We start from the raw sequence: 7,894 nt of genomic DNA, 5'->3' as shown, positions 1-7,894 counted from the left end.
CGCTCCTTATGTTGGAACGTCTGCTGCAACAACAAAGGGCCGTCAACGAGTACCTTTTTGAACTGGGTGGTAGGACTGGATCTGCAGAGCTGGGGATTTTTTTCCCCCGTTACTGGGTGCTTATGCGCGATGCCTGCAGGCTCATGCGACCTTTTGAAGAGGTGACAAATATGGTCAGTCGCACCGAAGGCACCATCAGCGACCTAATACCCTTCGCTTTCTTCCTGGAGCGTGCCGTGCGACGAGTGACAGATGAGGCTGTAGACCAGCGTGACGAGGAGCTGGAAGCGCGCGATTTCTGGTCGGAATCACCAGAACGAACCCAGGCACCTGCTGCAACGCAGGGAGAGGTGCCAGAAGTGGAGTCAGAGGAGGAAGGTGGCTTTGTGGAGGAGGAGGAGGAGGACCAACAGGAGCAGGCTTCCCAGGGGGCTAGTGGTGACCTTTTGGGGACCCCTGGTCTTGTACGTGGCTGGGGGGAGGAGACCGTGGATGATGCAGTCCTTGATAATGAGGAAGCGGAGATGGATAGCTCTGCATCCAACCTTGTGAGAATGGGGTCTTTCATGCTGTCATGCCTGTTGAAGGACCCCCGTATCAAGAGGCTTAAGGAGAAGGACCTGTACTGGGTCGCAACGCTACTAGACCCTCGGTACAAGCATAAAGTGTCAGAAATGTTACCAACATACCACAAGTCCGAAAAGATGCGGCATTTACAAACCAGCCTGCAAAACATGTTGTACAATGCTTTTAAGAGTGATGTCACTTCAGGAACTCATCAACATTCCAGGGGCAGAGGTGCCAGTAATCCTGCCACGAGCGCACCTGCAAGGACAAAGCCCTTTGGCCAGTCTGTAACGTCAGACATGCAAATGTTTTTCTGTCCAAGGCAGCGCCACAACCCTTCTGGATCCACCCTCAAAGAACGCCTCGACCGGCAGGTAGCGGACTACCTGGCATTAACTGCAGATATCGACACTCTGAGGAGCGATGAACCCCTGGACTACTGGGTGTGCAGGCTTGATCTGTGGCCAGAGCTGTCACAATTTGCCATGAACCTCTTGTCTTGCCCAGCCTCAAGTGTGCTCTCAGAAAGGACCTTCAGTGCAGCAGGAGGGATTGTAACTGAGAAGAGAACTCGCCTAGGTCACAAAAGTGTCGATTACCTGACCTTTATTAAAATGAATGAGGGGTGGATCTCGGAGGGTTACTGCACGCCGGAAGACTTGTTCTGACTTCTATGCAGCTGTCCTTCTCTTCAAGCCTCATGACTCCACACACAGCTGTCCTTTAGCGTCCTCCTCCCTCCGCCACCGTTACAAACTAGGGTGCAAACCCTACTGGTTTAATTTTTTCTGGCCTCTGTGCTTCAGTGGCTGCAACCAAAAAAACTGGGCAAACAATGTCTACAAGGTCAACGTATGGCAAAAAATGACTATTTTCAGCATTTATATGGCATATTTTTTCTGGCAACTGTGCTTCAGTGGCTGCGACCAAAAAAATGCATATTTTCTGCATTTATATGGCATAATTTTTCTGGCCTCTGTGCTTCAGTGGCTGCAACCAAAAAAATTTATATTTTCAGCATTTATATGGCATAATTTTTCTGGCCTCTGTGCTTCAGTGGCTGCAACCAAAAAAATTTATATTTTCAGCATTTATATGGCATAATTTTTCTGGCAACTGTGCTTCAGTGGCTGCGACCAAAAAAATGACTATTTTCAGCATTTATATGGCATATTTTTTCTGGCCTCTGTGCTTCAGTGGCTGCGGCCAAAAAAACTGGGCAAACAATGCCTACAAGGTCAACGACGTTGACCTTGTAGGCATTGTTTGCCCAGTTTTTTTGGCCGCAGCCACTGAAGCACAGAGGCCAGAAAAAATATGCCATATAAATGCTGAAAATAGTCATTTTTTGCCATACGTTGACTCAACGTATATGGCAAAAAATGACTATTTTCAGCATTTATATGGCATATTTTTTCTGGCAACTGTGCTTCAGTGGCTGCGTCCAAAAAAACTGGGCAAACAATGCCTACAAGGTCAACGTATGGCAGTTGTTTAAAGAGAACAGTAGATTACTAGCCAGCAAAGCTACCTAAGCTAAAATGTCCCTCAAATCCCTGCAGACTTCTGTCCCTCCAATACAGAGCAGTATCAAGCAGATTACTAGCCAGCAAACTTACTATCATCTGTCCCTGAAATCACTAACAGCTCTCCCCCTACACTATCTCTTCCAAGCACACACAGGCAGATTTTTCAGATACATTTTTGCCCTTGATCCCCCTCTGGCATGCCACTGTCCAGGTCGTTGCACCCTTTAAACAACTTTAAAATCATTTTTCTGGCCAGAAATGTCTTTTTTAGATGTTAAAGTTCGCCTTCCCATTGAAGTCTATGGGGTTCGCGAACCGCTCGCGTTTTTGCGCAAGTTCGCGAATATGTTCGCGAACTTTTTTTCCGACGTTCGCTACATCCCTAGTCACTGACCATGACAAGCAAAATAAACTATTGCTCTGCGTGGCAAAAATGCTATTGTTACTTGGTATTATATTATTCTGGATCTCTCCTATTCATATTCCAGTCTTTCATTCAAACTCCTGCCTGGGTACTAAGGTAAACTGCACCCTAGCAGCCAAAAGCTGCTGAAATTCTTAACTTGAGAGCTGCTGAACAGAAAGCTGTAAAATTCAAAAACCACACAAAAAAATTTAAATGAAGACCAATCGCAAACTGTATCAGAACATAACTGTTTACATCATACAGTACTTAATTATTTTAAAGGTGAACTACCCCATTCCTATTTTATTCGGTAGGAAACAAACTAGACATTATTAAAAGGAATCACAGCACACAGTTTTGCAATATGATGGATGAACAGGTCTGGGTGCCTTGAGACATTGAGCAAAAATGGCTTTGTTAAAATCCTTTTTTTTCCTGGTTCCTCCTTGACATGCATTTAAATCTCTCTCTCTCTCTCTCTCTCTCTCTCTCTCTCTATATATATATAATTGCAGCAATAATTTACAAGCTTTGTGTCTATATATAGTAGTATGAATATAAAAGAGGGTGTGGGATTCTTTGGTGTGTGTTTGTGTGTGTGTGGGGGGTGTTGCTTTCTAGCTGATTGGCAGCCTCAGAGCTATTTTCATAACCTGTTCTATCTTTAAATCTCTTATTGGATGATAACCTTCATACTAACAGTATCAGTGGAATCCTCTGATTTATAGCGTTCTATTTTCATGTTTAGAGGTATAAAAAGTTCCTTCCTGATTTACACACTTCCAGCAATTACATTTACAGTCTCCTTAAATCTCACATTGTTATTACATTGATTTGTGCTCAACAGAGAAGTCAGTAGAGCGCCATTAAATTTTCTGGCCTGGGCACATACCCCACATATCAGTGTCCTGTCCTCTACACTGGCCACTTCACTTTTATGTATCTGAGGTGCCACAGCAATAGGGTTGCCACCTTTTTTGGGTTTGTGGTTCGGGCAGAAGCAAAAAATGTTGGGGGAAGGCAGATGATGTCAAGGGTGGGGCGGGAGGTGTTTTGGGGGAAGGTCTATGAAAGCAGGGGACACCAGGGCAGGGCCAAGGGGTAGGCAGAGTAGGCACGTGCCTAGGGCGTAAAACTGGTGGGGGGCCAATTGGATACATACCTCAGAGATACCACTTCATTTCTCAATGCACTTGATAATGTCATGGTGTTAGAACCTGAGGTGATAATGTGTACAGTTAATGTAAACATCTCTATTCTGCATGATGACGATATCGGATTTATATAGTGAATAAAGTACGCCCCTCTTGTAAATTATAAGGATATTATAAGTTACCGAGGAGTCTCATGACCATATAAAAACACGAGGCCGAAGGAACTCCAAGGTAACTTCTAATATCCATATATTTTGCAACAGGGGGTACTTTATTTATTATAATACACAAGTTTCAGTGAGTCATGTGACATAAATGACATCAGAACTCATCATTTATAACTGATGACATCAGTACGCACCGTTTATAAGGATATAATTTACAAGATTTTCATAGATTTTGTGTATTATAAGGAAGTACCTGACCAGTGGCGTGACAAAAGAGGAAGCAGACCGTGCAGTCGCAGGGGGGCTCATGGAAAAGGGGGACCCAAACCGCAGGGTCTGCTTTCTCAATAGTTAACAAGAAACCCATCCTTCCCCAGCCACTCTTTTACCTGCAACGGGAAATCAGAAACACAGGTGGGAGAGTGGGCAGTGTCTGGACGGGGAGTGGGTGGAGTTGGGATGGAGTCGGGGCAGGAAGTGGGAGGAGGCGGGAAGTGGGTGGGAGGATGGGGATCGGAGTGCACTTGGCCCCTGTGAAGATTTTTATGCAGGGGGGCCCAGCGCAATCTAGTTACACCACTGTACCTGACCTTTAAGATGTATTTATTTTACATTTGTAAAATTTTACAAAATTTGGCAGGTTATGAAAGTTTGGACACATTTCTGTAGTTTTCAAATAAGGAAAACCGGGTAGGATTCCCCATGATTGACATGGCGAACGGTCAATTGCCAATCCCCACGTCACGGCCCCACCCCTCAACATCATGGTCCCACCCCTCAAATGTCACGGTCGAGTCCCCTGCCCGGCCTCCATCGGGAGAAAAGGTGGCAACCCTAGATGTAGAGAGGTTATAAATCTGGTGAACCAAAAATAATACATATTGTGGTCAAGACAATAGAGCAGATCTAAAAAAATCTGAGATTTGTATCATCCAATTTGGCTAGCATTCTTTCTATCTTAAAAATATACTTAGCAAGCATTGGTCCTTTCTAAAAAGCGACAACAGTATGGTAAGTTGTTCCATGATGTACCCATGTTTTGCCATAAAAGAGGGAAAATCCTGGGAGACAGGGTTATTAGTGCAATGTGAAAGAAGAGACACCATTGGTCACTACCAAGCTGCCTATGCTCAGTGTGGGAGCTGCACTGTTATTTTACTTTTAATACTAATTTATAGTATAAAGAGTATTTATAGTATGAAATGCCCACGTGGTCTACTTTATATTGGCCATACATCACAGAGGTGAAACGAACACAAACATACAATCAAATAAAAATAAAAAATTAAAACTATAACAGCATTACATTATCCCCAGTGTTTCTGAACCAATGTAGGTGTGGTTGGGAAAAATGCTGCCCCCTAAAATCCTGCAGCCCTAGGCCCGGGCCTTGGTGGCCTCTTCACAAATCCGGGCCTGGGAGTAAACTGATAAGGCACCATACTATCCTGATTGACTGTCTCATTTTATGGTACAAATCGTATACATACTGTTTAATAATACAGGTATGGGACCTATGGGTTTTCCAGATAACAGATCTTTTTGTAATTTGGATCTTCATATCTTAAGCCTACTAAAATAATCATTTAAACATTAAATAAACCCAATAGGCTGATTTTGCTTCCAATAAGGATTAATTATATTTTAGTTTGGATCAAGCACAAGCCGTTGATTTATTATCACAGAGAAAAAGGAAATCGTTTTTTAAAATTATTTATTTAAGTAAAATCTATGGAGTCTATGGGAGACAGCCTTTCCATAATTCGGAGCTTTCTGGATTATGGGTTTCCGGATAATGGATCCCATCCCTGTACTTGGTAACTGTACATTGAATAAGAAAAATTGATTGAATGTTTGTTATAGTTAACTTTGCTTATTTCTCTGCCCTTATGATAATCATAATTAATCCTTTTAATAGCCGGGCTGCATTTACATTTTGACTCAGCCTATCTTTTGATCCGTTTTCCGGAAACCCGTTATCCAGAAAGTTCCGAATTACGGAAAAGCCGTCTCCCATAGACTCCATTATAATCAAATAATCCAAATTTTTTAAAATTATTTTCTTTTTATTTATTATAATAAAACAGTAGCTTGTACTTGATCCAAACTAAGATATATTTAATCCTTATTGGGTTTATTTAATGTTTACATGATTTTCTAGTTGTCTTAAGGTATGAAGATCCAAATTACGGAAAGACCCATTATCCGGAAAGCCCCAGGTCCCGAGCATTCTGGATAATAGGTCCCATACCTGTACATTTAGGATATTTTTTTTTTTTGTACATTTATGGTAATGATGGCTGCTTTAAACATTAGAATGCTTTATTAGGAATAATTTTGCCAGTGTTTATCGTTCCCAAATACTACTGTAAACATCAGGGCACATATTAAGAAGAACCAGTTTGCTGGATGTTTAAATAAAGATTTGTGTTGTCTGTGGACCTTTGTCTCTTTATTGATGATCTGTAAATAAAAGTGTATTAGAGATGATTGCGCTGGTTTATTATACGCCGCTTCTGGTAAGGACACAATCAGCAATATTTGCTGTATAAATTCACGCCCTTCCTGTGCCAACCCACGCCACTTTTGTTTCTTTATGGCGTAACGAGTGTGAGACACTCCCAAGAACCCAGCAAGTGTTCTACTCACTCACAATCAAAAGAACCAGATTGCTCAGTGTTGCAATACTCTTATATAGTACCGGCACATTAACCCACAGTTACAGGTACTTCTTCCTAAACATATCACAGGCTTATGCAGAATTAATTTATTTTCAGTGCTTCTTTACAATTCTTCATAAATCTATTATTAATTGTTATTATTCAGAAGGCTCACAATTATGGGAAGGCCATCTCCCATAGACTCCATTTTATCCAAATAATAAAAACTTTTAAAAGTGATTTCCTTTTTTCTATGTAATAATAAAACTGTATTTTGTACTTGATACAAACTAAGATATAATTAATCTTTATTGGGAGCAAAACCAGCCTATTGGGTTTATTTAATGTTGAGATTACTTTTTAGTAGACTAAAGCTGGCAACAGACGCAAAGATCCGATCGTACGAATCAACGTACGATCGGACTTCCCCATCTCCCGACCTGCCACTAACCATTCCGATCAAATAAAGTACAAAAGAAAAGATCAGCCAATGTTCTGCCCCTGACAGCAATCGTACGAAAGTTATGTCTGACCAAAGATAGTGACAGTCTCCCTCTGAAAAATTGTACTATCAGCAATACATGCAGAGATATTACCCGCAGCCGTCAGAAATCTTTTAACCTGTCCGATCGACCAAATGACCGATTCGTATGATCAGATCTTTGTGTCTATGGCTAGCTTTAAAGGAAAACTATACCCCCAAAATGAATACTTAAGCAACAGATAGTGTATATCAAATTGAATGGCATATTAAAGAATCTTACCAAACTGGAATATATATTTACATAAATATTGCCCTTTTACATCTCTTGCCTTGAACCACCATTTCGTGACTCTATCTGTGCTGCCTCAGAGATCACCTGACCAGAAATACTACAACACTAACTGTAACAGGAAGAAGTGAGGAAGCAAAAGGCAGAACTCTGTCTGTTAATTGGCTCATGTGACCTTACATGTGGTTTGTATGTGTGCACAGTGAATCTTACGATCTCAGGGGGCAGCCCTTATTTTTTAAAATGGCAATTTTCTATTTATGATTACCCAATGGCACATACTACTAAAAAAGTATATTATTATGATAATGGTTCATTTACATGAAGCAGGGTTTTACACATGAGCTGTTTTACTCAGTATCTTTTAATAGAGACCTACATTGTTTGGGGGGTATAGTTTTCCTTTAAGGTATGGAGATCCCATGGTACAGGTCCCATATATGTACTGTATTATGCCTGAAAGCAAAAACTCATACTGAACAATGGAGTGTACTTTCAGAAGACTGTAAAGGTTGTTTACCTAAGCAAGTGCAGCGTGCAATTTTCGGATGCAATTTGCCATGCTTTATACCAGCATGCAGTGTTTTTTTTCCTTACAGTTATAGCATAATTGTCAGTTGCATCCAATGTGCTTGTGG

This window comes from Xenopus laevis, chromosome 9_10L (genome assembly GCF_017654675.1).
Source record: "Xenopus laevis strain J_2021 chromosome 9_10L, Xenopus_laevis_v10.1, whole genome shotgun sequence".
Classification (NCBI taxonomy): domain Eukaryota; kingdom Metazoa; phylum Chordata; class Amphibia; order Anura; family Pipidae; genus Xenopus; species Xenopus laevis.
This window is presented reverse-complemented; position numbering follows the sequence as displayed.